This window comes from Hyperolius riggenbachi, chromosome 2, assembly GCF_040937935.1.
Source record: "Hyperolius riggenbachi isolate aHypRig1 chromosome 2, aHypRig1.pri, whole genome shotgun sequence".
NCBI classification, from domain to species: domain Eukaryota; kingdom Metazoa; phylum Chordata; class Amphibia; order Anura; family Hyperoliidae; genus Hyperolius; species Hyperolius riggenbachi.
The window spans coordinates 154,980,099-154,993,031 of NC_090647.1; the positions used below are offsets into that span (position 1 = coordinate 154,980,099).

Below are 12,933 nucleotides of genomic sequence, written 5' to 3' on the forward strand. Positions count from 1 at the left end.
CGCCGGAACGGCGCCTTGGAGTTTGCCTGCGGCCACACTAAGCCAAAAGCGCCCGCTCTCGTCAGATCGCGGAAGCTAAGTGGCTTCAGGCCTGGTTAGTAGCTGCATGGGAGACCGGCTGTGAAACCCAGGTGCTGCAGGCGTTTTTTTGGGTTTGAGGCCCAATGGCTATGAGCACTGGAGTTTGCCTGCGGCCACACTAAGCCAAAAGCGCCCGCTCTCGTCAGATCGCGGAAGCTAAGTGGCTTCAGGCCTGGTTAGTAGCTGCATGGGAGACCGGCTGTGAACCCCAGGTGCTGCAGGCGTTTTCTTGGGTTTGAGGCCCAATGGCTATGAGCACGCGTGGGAAGCCTCACCTTCAAGGCGCCGGAACGGCGCCTTGGAGTTTGCCTGCGGCCACACTAAGCCGAAAGCGCCCGCTCTCGTCAGATCGCGGAAGCTAAGCGGCTTCAGGCCTGGTTAGTAGCTGCATGGGAGACCGGCTGTGAACCCCAGGTGCTGCAGGCGTTTTTTTGGGTTTGAGGCCCAATGGCTATGAGCACGCGTGGGAAGCCTCACCTTCAAGGCACCGGAACGGCGCCTTGGAGTTTTCCTGCGGCCACACTAAGCCGAAAGCGCCCGCTCTCGTCAGATCGCGGAAGCTAAGCGGCTTCAGGCCTGGTTAGTAGCTGCATGGGAGACCGGCTGTGAACCCCAGGTGCTGCAGGCGTTTTTTTGGGTTTGAGGCCCAATGGCTATGAGCACGCGTGGGAAGCCTCACCTTCAAGGCGCCGAAACGGCGCCTTGGAGTTTGCCTGCGGCCACACTAAGCCGAAAGCGCCCGCTCTCATCAGATCGCGGAAGCTAAGCGGCTTCAGGCCTGGTTAGTAGCTGCATGGGAGACCGGCTGTGAACCCCAGGTGCTGCAGGCGTTTTTTTTGGGTTTGAGGCCCAATGGCTATGAGCACGCGTGGGAAGCCTCACCTTCAAGGCGCCGAAACGGCGCCTTGGAGTTTGCCTGCGGCCACACTAAGCCGAAAGCGCCCGCTCTCGTCAGATCGTGGAAGCTAAGCGGCTTCAGGCCTGGTTAGTAGCTGCATGGGAGACCGGCTGTGAACCCCAGGTGCTGCAGGCGTTTTTTTTGGGTTTGAGGCCCAATGGCTATGAGCACGCGTGGGAAGCCTCACCTTCAAGGCGCCGAAACGGCGCCTTGGAGTTTGCCTGCGGCCACACTAAGCCGAAAGCGCCCGCTCTCGTCAGATCGCGGAAGCTAAGCGGCTTCAGGCCTGGTTAGTAGCTGCATGGGAGACCGGCTGTGAACCCCAGGTGCTGCAGGCGTTTTTTTTGGTTTGAGGCCCAATGGCTATGAGCACGCGTGGGAAGCCTCACCTTCAAGGCGCCGAAACGGCGCCTTGGAGTTTGCCTGCGGCCACACTAAGCCGAAAGCGCCTGCTCTAGTCAGATCGCGGAAGCTAAGCGGCTTCAGGCCTGGTTAGTAGCTGCATGGGAGACCGGCTGTGAACCCCAGGTGCTGCAGGCGTTTTTTTGGGTTTGAGGCCCAATGGCTATGAGCACGCGTGGGAAGCCTCACCTTCAAGGCGCCAAAACGGCGCCTTGGAGTTTGCCTGCGGCCACACTAAGCCGAAAGCGCCCGCTCTCGTCAGATCGCGGAAGCTAAGCGGCTTCAGGCCTGGTTAGTTGCTGCATGGGAGACCGGCTGTGAACCCCAGGTGCTGCAGGCGTTTTTTTGGGTTTGAGGCCCAATGGCTATGAGCACGCGTGGGAAGCCTCACCTTCAAGGCGCCGAAACGGCGCCTTGGAGTTTGCCTGCGGCCACACTAAGCCGAAAGCGCCCGCTCTCGTCAGATCGCGGAAGCTAAGCGGCTTCAGGCCTGGTTAGTAGCTGCATGGGAGACCGGCTGTGAACCCCAGGTGCTGCAGGCGTTTTTTTTGGTATTGAGGCCCAATGGCTATGAGCACGCGTGGGAAGCCTCACCTTCAAGGCGCCGAAACGGCGCCTTGGAGTTTGCCTGCGGCCACACTAAGCCGAAAGCGCCCGCTCTCGTCAGATCGCGGAAGCTAAGCGGCTTCAGGCCTGGTTAGTAGCTGCATGGGAGACCGGCTGTGAACCCCAGGTGCTGCAGGCGTTTTTTTGGTATTGAGGCCCAATGGCTATGAGCACGCGTGGGAAGCCTCACCTTCAAGGCGCCGGAACGGCGCCTTGGAGTTTTCCTGCAGCCACACTAAGCCGAAAGCGCCCGCTCTCGTCAGATCGCGGAAGCTAAGTGGCTTCAGGCCTGGTTAGTAGCTGCATGGGAGACCGGCTGTGAACCCCAGGTGCTGCAGGCGTTTTTTTGGGTTTGAGGCCCAATGGCTATGAGCACGCGTGGGAAGCCTCACCTTCAAGGCGCCGGAACGGCGCCTTGGAGTTTGCCTGCGGCCACACTAAGCCGAAAGCGCCCGCTCTCGTCAGATCGCGGAAGCTAAGCGGCTTCAGGCCTGGTTAGTAGCTGCATGGGAGACTCGCTGTGAACCCCAGGTGCTGCAGGCGTTTTCTTGGGTTTGAGGCCCAATGGCTATGAGCACTGGAGTTTGCCTGCGGCCACACTAAGCCAAAAGCGCCCGCTCTCGTCAGATCGCGGAAGCTAAGTGGCTTCAGGCCTGGTTAGTAGCTGCATGGGAGACCGGCTGTGAACCCCAGGTGCTGCAGGTGTTTTTTGGGGTTTGAGGCCCAATGGCTATGAGCACGCGTGGGAAGCCTCACCTTCAAGGCGCCGGTACGGCGCCTTGGAGTTTGCCTGCGGCCACACTAACCCAAAAGCGCCCGCTCTCGTCAGATTGCGGAAGCTAAGTGGCTTCAGGCCTGGTTAGTAGCTGCATGGGAGACCGGCTGTGAACCCCAGGTGCTGCAGGCGTTTTTTTGGGTTTGAGGCCCAATGGCTATGAGCACTGGAGTTTGCCTGCGGCCACACTAAGCCAAAAGCGCCCGCTCTCGTCAGATCGCGGAAGCTAAGTGGCTTCAGGCCTGGTTAGTAGCTGCATGGGAGACCGGCTGTGAACCCCAGGTGCTGCAGGCGTTTTTTTGGGTTTGAGGCCCAATGGCTATGAGCACGCGTGGGAAGCCTCACCTTCAAGGCGCCGGAACGGCGCCTTGGAGTTTGCCTGCGGCCACACTAAGCCAAAAGCGCCCGCTCTCGTCAGATCGCGGAAGCTAAGTGGCTTCAGGCCTGGTTAGTAGCTGCATGGGAGACCGGCTGTGAAACCCAGGTGCTGCAGGCGGTTTTTTGGGTTTGAGGCCCAATGGCTATGAGCACTGGAGTTTGCCTGCGGCCACACTAAGCCAAAAGCGCCCGCTCTCGTCAGATCGCGGAAGCTAAGTGGCTTCAGGCCTGGTTAGTAGCTGCATGGGAGACCGGCTGTGAACCCCAGGTGCTGCAGGCGTTTTCTTGGGTTTGAGGCCCAATGGCTATGAGCACGCGTGGGAAGCCTCACCTTCAAGGCGCCGGAACGGCGCCTTGGAGTTTGCCTGCGGCCACACTAAGCCAAAAGCGCCCGCTCTCGTCAGATCGCGGAAGCTAAGTGGCTTCAGGCCTGGTTAGTAGCTGCATAGGAGACCGGCTGTGAACCCCAGGTGCTGCAGGCGTTTTTTTGGGTTTGAGGCCCAATGGCTATGAGCACGCGTGGGTGGCTATGAGCACGCGTGGGAAGCTTCACCTTCAAGGCGCCGGAACGGCGCCTTGGAGTTTGCCTGCGGCCACACTAAGCCAAAAGCGCCCGCTCTCGTCAGATCGCGGAAGCTAAGTGGCTTCAGGCCTGGTTAGTAGCTGCATGGGAGACCGGCTGTGAACCCCAGGTGCTGCAGGCGTTTTTTTGGGTTTGAGGCCCAATGGCTATGAGCACGCGTGGGAAGCCTCACCTTCAAGGCGCCGGAACGGCGCTTTGGAGTTTTCCTGCGGCCACACTAAGCCAAAAGCGCCCGCTCTCGTCAGATCGCGGAAGCTAAGTGGCTTCAGGCCTGGTTAGTAGCTGCATAGGAGACCGGCTGTGAACCCCAGGTGCTGCAGGCGTTTTTTTGGGTTTGAGGCCCAATGGCTATGAGCACGCGTGGGAAGCCTCACCTTCAAGGCGCCGGAACGGCGCCTTGGAGTTTGCCTGCGGCCACACTAAGCCAAAAGCGCCCGCTCTCGTCAGATCGCGGAAGCTAAGTGGCTTCAGGCCTGTTTAGTAGCTGCATGGGAGACCGGCTGTGAACCCCAGGAGCTGCAGGTGTTTTTTTGGGTTTGAGGCCCAATGGCTATGAGCACGCGTGGGAAGCCTCACCTTCAAGGCGCCGGTACGGCGCCTTGGAGTTTGCCTGCGGCCACACTAAGCCAAAAGCGCCCGCTCTCGTCAGATCGCGGAAGCTAAGTGGCTTCAGGCCTGGTTAGTAGCTGCATGGGAGACTGGCTGTGAACCCCAGGTGCTGCAGGCGTTTTTTTGGGTTTGAGGCCCAATGGCTATGAGCACGCGTGGGAAGCCTCACCTTCAAGGCGCCGGAACGGCGCCTTGGAGTTTGCCTGCGGCCACACTAAGCCGAAACGGCGCCCGCTCTCGTCAGATTGCGGAAGCTAAGCGGCTTCAGGCCTGGTTAGTAGCTGAATGGAAGACCGGCTGTGAACCCCAGGTGCTGCAGGCGTTTTTTTGGGTTTGAGGCCCAATGGCTATGAGCACGCGTGGGAAGCCTCACCTTCAAGGCGCCGGAACGGCGCCTTGGAGTTTGCCTGCGGCCACACTAGGCCGACAGCGCCCGCTCTCGTCAGATCGCGGAAGCTAAGCGGCTTCAGGCCTGGTTATTAGCTGCATGGGAGACCGTCTGTGAACCCCAGGTGCTGCAGGCGTTTTTTTGGGTTTGAGGCCCAATGGCTATGAGCACGCGTGGGAAGCCTCACCTTCAAGGCGCCGGAACGGCGGCTTGGAGTTTGCCTGCGGTCACACTAAGCCGAAAGCGCCCACTCTCGTCAGATCGCGAAAGCTAAGCGGCTTCAGGCCTGGTTAGTAGCTGCATGGGAGACCGGCTGTGAACCCCAGGTGCTGCAGGTGTTTTTTGGGTTTGAGGCCCAATGGCTATGAGCACGCGTGGGAAGCCTCACCTTCAAGGCGCCGGAACGGCGCCTTGGAGTTTGCCTGCGGCCACACTAAGCCGACAGCGCCCGCTCTCGTCAGATCGCGGAAGCTAAGCGGTTTCAGGCCTGGTTAGTAGCTGCATGGGAGACCGGCTGTGAACCCCAGGTGCTGCAGGCGTTTTTTTGGGTTTGAGGCCCAATGGCTATGAGCACCCGTGGGAAGCCTCACCTTCAAGGCGCCGGAACGGCGCCTTGGAGTTTGCCTGCGGCCACACTAAGCCGACAGCGCCCGCTCTCGTCAGATTGCGGAAGCTAAGCGGCTTCAGGCCTGGTTAGTAGCTGCATGGGAGACCGGCTGTGAACCCCAGGTGCTGCAGGCGTTTTTTTGGGTTTGAGGCCCAATGGCTATGAGCACCCGTGGGAAGCCTCACCTTCAAGGCGCCGCAACGGCGCCTTGGAGTTTGCCTGCGTCCACACTAAGCCGAAAGCGCCCGCTCTCGTCAGATTGCGGAAGCTAAGCGGCTTCAGGCCTGGTTAGTAGCTGCATGGGAGACTTAGTGTGGCCTCAGGCAAACTCCAAGGCGCCGTTCCGGCGCCTTGAAGGTGAGGCTTCCCACGCGTGCTCATAGTCATTGGGCCTCAAACCCAAAAATACGCCTGCAGCACCTGGGGTTCACAGCCGGTCTCCCATGCAGCTACAAACCAGGCCTGAAGCCGCTTAGCTTCCGCGAACTGACGAGACCGGGCACTTTCGGCTTAGTGTGGCCGCAGGCAGACTCCAAGGCGACGTTCCGGCGCCTTGAAGGTGAGGCTTTCCACGCGTGCTCAAAGCCATTGGGCCTCAAACCGGCGCCTTGAAGGTGAGGCTTCCCACGCGTGCTCATAGCCATTGGGCCTCAAACCCAAAAAAACGCCTGCAGCAACTGGGGTTCACAGCCGGTCTCCCATGCAGCTACTAACCAGGCCTGAAGCCGCATAGCTTCCGCGATCTGACGAGAGCGGGCGCTTTCGGCTTAGTGTGGCCTGTTACCGTACTCAGCAGCGGGGCCTCCGTCCTGGGCGTCCTGTGTCCACGCGCGCGCGCGGGCGTGCGCTTTCATTTATTCATTATGACTTCTGGGGACGCCGCTATGGAGTACGCATGCGCGCGCGCATGCGTCCATCTGTACGCGTCTGATGCGCATGTGCGTACGCGTCAATGCGCGTGCGCGTACGCGTCATCACACAATCTGGCGCCAGATTCAAATGCACTATTTAAGGAGGTCTGGTGGCAGCATTCAGTGCTGTTACTTCATTACAGCTTGTTTGTGTGTCACTAGCGTTACTCTGTTCCTGATCTCTGATATTGACCTCGGCTTGTTCCTGACTTCGATTACGCCTGTTTGCCGCCTGCCTCGACCTGTGCCTGTTTAACCGATTACGCCTGTTTGCCGCCTGCCTCGACCTGTGCCTGTTTACCCGATTACGCCTGTTTGCTGCCTGCCTCGACCTGTGCCTGTTTGCCCGTGTACTCCTGTCTGCCGCCTGCCTCGACCTGTGCTACGTTCCTGACTACGCTTCCAAGTCTCTCACAGCGGACTCGGTTGTTCTCTCTGCCTCCGGTGGGGCAATCCCAGGGGCCGCGACCTGGTGGCTACCAGGCAGCTAAAGTAGTCCGTTGCCCGCTAGGGGTAGCGGCCCATCATCCCTTGCGGGGTGCTCTGGTGAAGACCCGTAGCCACTTAGACTCCGCGCCCTGGGAGAGCCCGCGTCTACCACTGGTGTCAGGGTCAACAGCCGTCTGTCCTCGTAACAGCAAGTAACAGCCAGAATGGAGTCCACGAGAGCTGAAGGAGGTACACCTACTATGGAAGATCTCTGTCGACTGGTCGCCGACCTATCTATCTCTGTTCAAAGTACGCGTCAAGACTTTGCTCGCCTGGAAAATAGGGTCCAGTCACTTTCTCTTGCTCCAGTCATGCCAGCTCCTGCTCCTGTACTTGTTCCTGCACCTGAGCCTAAGATTCCGCTACCTGATAGGTTTGCTGGTGACCGTCGCAATTTCCGGCAATTCCGTAGTGCCTGCTCACTTTACTTCTCTCTCAAACCACGAAGTTTCACTAATGAAGAGATTAAAGTGGGTACCATCATATCCCTTCTCCAAGATGAACCACAGGCATGGGCCCTACGTCTCAGAGATCAACAAAGTCCTCACTTGGCCAGCACAGAAGCATTATTCAAGGCTCTAGCAGAGATATACGACGACCCTCGTCTGACCGCTTCTGCTGAATCTGCTCTTCATAATCTACAACAAGGCAAGAGACCAGTAGAGGACTATGTCGCAGACTTCCGGCGACTAAGTGTCGACACTGAATGGAACCAGGCAGCCCTTCGTCACCAGTTCCGACTAGGTCTCTCAGACCAGCTCAAAGATGAACTTGCTCGAGTGGGGGTTCCTGATACCGTAAATGAGTTGGTGTCGCTGGTCACCCAAATTGACAGGCGTCTGAGAGAGCGAAAAATGGAGCGAGCTGGTCGTACTCTCTGGAGCTCTCCAAGTTCTCTGCCAACAGGTTATCCATCTCCAGTCTCTGAGCAAACGACCTCTAGTTCTGCAGAAGATCCGGAACCGATGCAGCTTGGACTAGCTCGACCCACTCTGTCTTCAGAAGAACGACAACGGAGGCGCCAGGCGAACTTATGCTTATACTGTGGTGCCTCCGGTCACTTTCTCAGAACCTGTCCCGTCAGACCTGTAGGTGAGGAGGAGTCTTCTTTAGATACATCTACAGTACCTTTGCCCGTCCCTGGTGCTTATGTGTCCCTTACCTTGTCGTTACAGGCCCCAAGAGGACCACACGAAATTAAGGCCATAATAGATTCCGGAGCATGTAGTTGTTTCATTGACATTAATCTGGCCTGTCAATTACAGCTTCCGCTCAAGACCAAGATAAAGACTTTAAACATCTGTCTCGCAGATGGATCCAAGATGAAAAGTGGGCCAATCACTCAAGAAACTGCTCCCTTGCTTGTCACTGTTGCTGCTGATCATTCGGAGTACATGACTTTTGATGTTATCCATTCTCCTCTGTATCCTATAATCCTGGTTATGCCATGGTTACAAGCCCACAACCCTTTCATCGACTGGTGTTCAGGAAAAGTTTGCTTCTCTTCTCCATATTGCCTGCAAGCTTGCTTTTGTCCCTCTTCTTCTGTGATGTGCATCAAATCAGAGACTCTTGACAGTATCCCTGAAGCATATAGGGAGTTTGCCGATGTATTCGACAAAAGAGGAGCTGACCAGTTACCACCACACAGAATTTATGATTGCCCTATTGAACTTTTGTCCGGGGCTAAAATACCGTTCGGCCGCATCTACCCTTTGTCAGAGCCTGAACAAGCCACACTCAAGGAGTACATTGAGGAGAACTTAAAAAAAAGGTTCATCAGACACTCCACTTCGCCTGCCGGTGCTGGTATCTTTTTCGTTGAGAAAAAAGACCACTCTCTACGACCATGCATAGATTACAGGGAACTGAACAAGATTACGGTCAAAAATCGATATCCTCTTCCTCTGTTTCCTGAATTATTTCAACGCCTTCGTACTGCTCAAGTCTTCACTAAACTCGATCTTCGAGGAGCCTACAATCTAATCCGCATTCGTGAAGGAGATGAATGGAAGACTGCCTTCCGTACTAGATACGGTCACTTTGAATATCTCGTCATGCCATTTGGTCTCTGCAATGCCCCTGCCACGTTTCAACATTTTATCAATGATATTTTTAGAGACATTATAGACCAATTTGTAGTGGTTTACTTGGATGACATCCTTATCTTCTCCCAGTCTCTTTCGGAACATCGACAGCACGTTAAACGTGTTCTTTCTCGCCTCCGAACCCATGGTCTCTATGCCAAGCCTGAAAAATGTGACTTTGAAAGATCCTCAATCCACTTTCTGGGGTTCATCATCTCTGCAGGAGGTATAGCCATGGATCCCAAGAAAGTTTCTTCCATTATGGATTGGCCTGCTCCAAATGATCGTAAAGGAGTTCAACGTTTTGTTGGTTTCGCCAACTTTTATCGCAGGTTTATTAAGAACTTTTCAACTATTGTTGCTCCTCTCACTCGTTTAACAAAGACTAACTCCCCATTCGGCTGGAATGAAGAAGCTCAAGTAGCGTTTCAGAAACTCAAGGACAGATTTGTTTCAGCACCTATTCTATCTCACCCTGATCCTGCTTTGCCATTTGTGCTCGAGGTAGATGCTTCTGAAAATGCTATAGGAGCTATTTTGTCCCAAAGGAGAGACCCTGGTGCTATACTTCATCCTGTAGCTTTCTTCTCCCGCAAACTCTCCTCTGCGGAAAGAAATTATGATATTGCTGATCGTGAACTGTTATCCATTAAAGCAGCATTAGAGGAGTGGAGATATCTCTTGGAAGGAGCAAGTAATCCTATTTTAGTCCTGACTGATCACAAGAATTTAGAGTATCTCTGTTCTGCAAAACGACTCAGACCACGCCAAGCAAGATGGGCTTTGTTCTTCTCCAGATTCGATCTCCATATAACTTATCAACCTGGATCTAAAAATATTAAAGCTGACGCCTTATCCAGAATGTTCTCTGAAGATACTGTAGTCACTTGTCCTGAAACTATACTGCCCTCCAGTTGTTTTCTGCTTCTTCAACCTGAACTACTGGAAACTATTAAAGAAGCTACTAAAGGATTAGGTCCCAACACGGATTCCAAGTTAACGATCAAGGAAGACATTCTTCTATACAAGGATAAGATTTTCGTTCCTGATCAAGTGAGGAGATCCGTCTTGAGTCTTTGCCATGATTCTGTGTTGTCCGGACATTTTGGAGTCACAAAGACCCTTGAACTTTTACGGAGAAGTTTCTGGTGGCCTAATATGTATCTAGACTGTAAACGTTATGTAGCTTCTTGTCCTGTATGTGCCCGCTCCAAGACATGTAGAGAAAGGCCTTGGGGACTACTGAATCCTCTTCCCATCCCTTCCCGCCCTTGGAGCATGTTATCGGTAGATTTCATTGTCGATGTTATGATCATGTCTGCAGCGTTTACTGCTGGCTGCAGTGGTATTGTAACTCAAGCAGTTCTGATGTCATTAAATGCATTTTCTTGCATAGTTTGGTTTGCACTTAAACTAGTTGCTGATTCCATCTGCAGTCACTCTGAAATTAATGACAGTTTAACATGCTCTTGTGTAAACAAACATTGTCTGCTGCAGTGGAGGGGCAGTCCCTTTCCTGCAGGCTGCATATCATTGTCTGCCTTTTCCTGCTATCAGCCTGTGATTAATTACCATTCACTTGTGTGGGAATCTGCAGGTCTGCTCCCATTGGATGACCTCAGTATAAAGAACTGCTTCCTGCAATGTCTCATGGGCTACCATAGTCTCAGATTGTATCTGTTACTCTGCTCGTGCCCCACCTCGTTCCTGGTCCGTGTGGACTGCGCTGACTCCTGCGAAGGGGTCAGCGAGTCCTCCTAGTTCTGCTCTTGTTCTAGAAGTTGCTACTTGCTTGTCTTGTGTCATATATTGGTTCATCGCCAATATATACGCATACTTGCGCATTTTGTTATTTTCCTTGTATTTGTGCTACTGTAACGATTGTGGGATATCTCCGTGTTCAGCGCACAAAGATGTGCGCTGACACTGCGGAGGTCCTCCACAAGCGTGTCAAGATACTAGAACCCAGCTTTTGGTGCAAGCACCAGTAGAGGGAAAATTCCTGTCGGCAGATGGCGCTGGGGAGTGCAGAGGAACCAATCCTCTGTACCTCCACAAATGCCAGACAGGAATTTGTACGAAGCGCAGAACGCAATCGCAAGAGAGGCAATTGCGAATGAGATTGAGCAAAGGGATAGGTTGTATGTGTGTGCGCCAATCTAGTCGCCACCCCGCGACCGCGCACACACAACAGCAGATACGAAACAGGAACGCGATCGCGAGAGGTGCGATCGCCAGACGTGACACAAGGCAGATCAGAATAGAATATGAGGGTAGCAAAGGCACAGCAAATACAATGAGAATATACAGAAAATAATAAACGCTAGCTAACCGCGAACACCGCACTCATTCGCAACAGTGCACGCGGTTATGCGCGGTCTCCACGTGATAAGCACAATAGAGACAAGCACGCCTAACTAACCATCAACAGACAAACACGAAACAAAGAATGTGAACGCTTGCTTAACGGTTACCTCATCGAGCCTACAGCAAGCGCCCGTATCAGACAAGACAGACAAACGAGAAACAGGAACTAGGCAGAAAGGATCCACCGCTCTTCCGCCAGAGCAAGTGTGATCCAAGCAGGAACACAGATCAGAAAGATCCACAGCTGCTAACGCTAGCGGCTAGTGCAATCTAAACAAGACAGATCAGATGAGGTAGCCGGTAGCAACCGCTGCTCCAGCTTACACTCCAGGAACTCAGATCAGAAGGATCCACAGCCGCTACCGCTAGAGGCTAGTGAGATCCAAACAAGACAGAGCGATTCGCTATCAACCGCCGCTGGTGACAGCGCAATCGCGACAGACAAGACAAGACAGAATAGGCAGTACAAATTATACACAAACTGACTGCACTAACTAGGAATGCAAGGAGCACTCCCCAAGAATTAACTATACTAAGATAGCAGTGGCTGACACTCCAGGTGAGTCCAGCAGGAACAAACCTCTATGAGCAGCGAAGCATTGTGGGACACACATACTACTTATAGTACACGCCTCCAATGAATGTGGCCAGGCAATTTGCATGACAACGTATGCAAATTCCTCAGCAAGCACAAGCTGCAAAACTGACAGAAGGTCTACTTTCCAGAGTCCTGCAGCATGCAGACCTGAATAATGATCAAAAGGCTGCCTGCCTGCGCAGGCAGCTGAGCGGATCGTTACAGTACCCCCCCCTCTAGGGACGAATTCCAGACGTCTTTCAAAACTGGCGTTACCAAAAAACTCTAACTGAAGACTCATGAAGGTCGGGGCAGCCCGACAAGGTCCAATTCCAGAGTCAGTCCACCCGAAACCGACCTCATCGGAAACAGAAGCCACCGAAACATGCCCATCAGTACTACCAGTCTTAGCGTAACACCCATCAGGACTGTGGATACCAGAGAAAAAGCCATCGACACCCTCCAGACAATACCCACCACCTTCCAAGGAGCGTCCGAAAATACCAAACCTGCCACAATACCTGTTCGAAGTGTCCCTTACAACACAAAAGCCACCATTGATCTTATCCAGGGGACCAAGCAAAATCTCTCCCGGAATCTCCCAGAACCTTTTGAAGCTCCACAGAGATCCCAAGAGGGCAGAACAATCACCAGGCTCACATGGAGAATTACCAAGAACCCCCATGGAACCAATGACAATTCCGGATTCAGAATTACGAGGACACCCATCAAGATCAAGACTTTCAGGGACCACTTCTGGGCGTGCAAGCAGGCAGGCTAAATCAGAGCATGTCTCCACCGAGGAAGCATCTGAGTACGCTGGTAACCGAGGCACACTTGGGCTTTCTGGGTCACAGAGCACACTGGGGTACACCAGCACAGGAGAAACCTCAGTACATGTCGGGGAACTGCCAGCCTCAGAGTCCGGCACGACAAGACCAAAACCAGTACCGGACAGAGAATCATCATGAGTGGAGGTCACAGGCACTGGACTTTCACAAGAAGACTCGGATACAAATTCAGAAATTTCTGTGACAATAATATCATCATTGACTACATATGAGTGAAGCTCCATCAGAGCTGAAAAGGTAGCCAGCAAGGCAGCAATGCCTACGGAAGAGGGTAACACCTCAGAAGGACTTGAGGGGCAGGAGACATCTCCTACAAGTTCTGCA

At 54.0% G+C, this 12,933-nt stretch overlaps 7 non-coding genes and 22 pseudogenes across 7 annotated transcripts; 28 read left to right on the forward strand and 1 right to left on the reverse strand.

Annotated features, from left to right (window-relative positions):
* The first annotated feature begins 24 nt into the window (after positions 1–24).
* Positions 25–143, forward strand: LOC137556815 (5S ribosomal RNA). Its single transcript, XR_011029453.1, has one exon. It is a non-coding gene; the product is annotated as a 5S ribosomal RNA (ribosomal RNA).
* A 43-nt stretch (positions 144–186) lies between these two features.
* On the forward strand, positions 187–305 carry LOC137556889 (5S ribosomal RNA; annotated as a pseudogene).
* An 83-nt stretch (positions 306–388) lies between these two features.
* On the forward strand, positions 389–507 carry LOC137555917 (5S ribosomal RNA). The gene has a single exon (XR_011028582.1). It is a non-coding gene; the product is annotated as a 5S ribosomal RNA (ribosomal RNA).
* An 83-nt stretch (positions 508–590) lies between these two features.
* On the forward strand, positions 591–709 carry LOC137557896 (5S ribosomal RNA; annotated as a pseudogene).
* An 83-nt stretch (positions 710–792) lies between these two features.
* LOC137554672 (5S ribosomal RNA) lies at positions 793–911 on the forward strand. Its single transcript, XR_011027420.1, has one exon. It is a non-coding gene; the product is annotated as a 5S ribosomal RNA (ribosomal RNA).
* Positions 912–995: 84 nt separating this feature from the next.
* LOC137558680 (5S ribosomal RNA) lies at positions 996–1,114 on the forward strand (annotated as a pseudogene).
* Positions 1,115–1,198: 84 nt separating this feature from the next.
* Positions 1,199–1,317, forward strand: LOC137555918 (5S ribosomal RNA). The gene has a single exon (XR_011028583.1). It is a non-coding gene; the product is annotated as a 5S ribosomal RNA (ribosomal RNA).
* An 83-nt stretch (positions 1,318–1,400) lies between these two features.
* Positions 1,401–1,519, forward strand: LOC137549417 (5S ribosomal RNA; annotated as a pseudogene).
* An 83-nt stretch (positions 1,520–1,602) lies between these two features.
* LOC137547526 (5S ribosomal RNA) lies at positions 1,603–1,721 on the forward strand (annotated as a pseudogene).
* An 83-nt stretch (positions 1,722–1,804) lies between these two features.
* On the forward strand, positions 1,805–1,923 carry LOC137555921 (5S ribosomal RNA). Its single transcript, XR_011028585.1, has one exon. It is a non-coding gene; the product is annotated as a 5S ribosomal RNA (ribosomal RNA).
* An 84-nt stretch (positions 1,924–2,007) lies between these two features.
* On the forward strand, positions 2,008–2,126 carry LOC137555922 (5S ribosomal RNA). Its single transcript, XR_011028586.1, has one exon. It is a non-coding gene; the product is annotated as a 5S ribosomal RNA (ribosomal RNA).
* An 83-nt stretch (positions 2,127–2,209) lies between these two features.
* LOC137548349 (5S ribosomal RNA) lies at positions 2,210–2,328 on the forward strand (annotated as a pseudogene).
* Positions 2,329–2,411: 83 nt separating this feature from the next.
* Positions 2,412–2,530, forward strand: LOC137558441 (5S ribosomal RNA; annotated as a pseudogene).
* A 43-nt stretch (positions 2,531–2,573) lies between these two features.
* Positions 2,574–2,692, forward strand: LOC137558772 (5S ribosomal RNA; annotated as a pseudogene).
* An 83-nt stretch (positions 2,693–2,775) lies between these two features.
* On the forward strand, positions 2,776–2,894 carry LOC137550908 (5S ribosomal RNA; annotated as a pseudogene).
* A 43-nt stretch (positions 2,895–2,937) lies between these two features.
* On the forward strand, positions 2,938–3,056 carry LOC137556890 (5S ribosomal RNA; annotated as a pseudogene).
* An 83-nt stretch (positions 3,057–3,139) lies between these two features.
* LOC137556816 (5S ribosomal RNA) lies at positions 3,140–3,258 on the forward strand. The gene has a single exon (XR_011029454.1). It is a non-coding gene; the product is annotated as a 5S ribosomal RNA (ribosomal RNA).
* Positions 3,259–3,301: 43 nt separating this feature from the next.
* Positions 3,302–3,420, forward strand: LOC137556891 (5S ribosomal RNA; annotated as a pseudogene).
* An 83-nt stretch (positions 3,421–3,503) lies between these two features.
* LOC137548233 (5S ribosomal RNA) lies at positions 3,504–3,622 on the forward strand (annotated as a pseudogene).
* A 103-nt stretch (positions 3,623–3,725) lies between these two features.
* LOC137556892 (5S ribosomal RNA) lies at positions 3,726–3,844 on the forward strand (annotated as a pseudogene).
* Positions 3,845–3,927: 83 nt separating this feature from the next.
* LOC137549831 (5S ribosomal RNA) lies at positions 3,928–4,046 on the forward strand (annotated as a pseudogene).
* Positions 4,047–4,129: 83 nt separating this feature from the next.
* On the forward strand, positions 4,130–4,248 carry LOC137550778 (5S ribosomal RNA; annotated as a pseudogene).
* Positions 4,249–4,331: 83 nt separating this feature from the next.
* LOC137547580 (5S ribosomal RNA) lies at positions 4,332–4,450 on the forward strand (annotated as a pseudogene).
* Positions 4,451–4,533: 83 nt separating this feature from the next.
* Positions 4,534–4,654, forward strand: LOC137552849 (5S ribosomal RNA; annotated as a pseudogene).
* Positions 4,655–4,737: 83 nt separating this feature from the next.
* On the forward strand, positions 4,738–4,856 carry LOC137548985 (5S ribosomal RNA; annotated as a pseudogene).
* Positions 4,857–4,939: 83 nt separating this feature from the next.
* Positions 4,940–5,058, forward strand: LOC137551993 (5S ribosomal RNA; annotated as a pseudogene).
* An 82-nt stretch (positions 5,059–5,140) lies between these two features.
* Positions 5,141–5,259, forward strand: LOC137559075 (5S ribosomal RNA; annotated as a pseudogene).
* An 83-nt stretch (positions 5,260–5,342) lies between these two features.
* LOC137548239 (5S ribosomal RNA) lies at positions 5,343–5,461 on the forward strand (annotated as a pseudogene).
* A 274-nt stretch (positions 5,462–5,735) lies between these two features.
* Positions 5,736–5,854, reverse strand: LOC137552600 (5S ribosomal RNA; annotated as a pseudogene).
* Between the last annotated feature and the right edge of the window lie 7,079 nt (positions 5,855–12,933).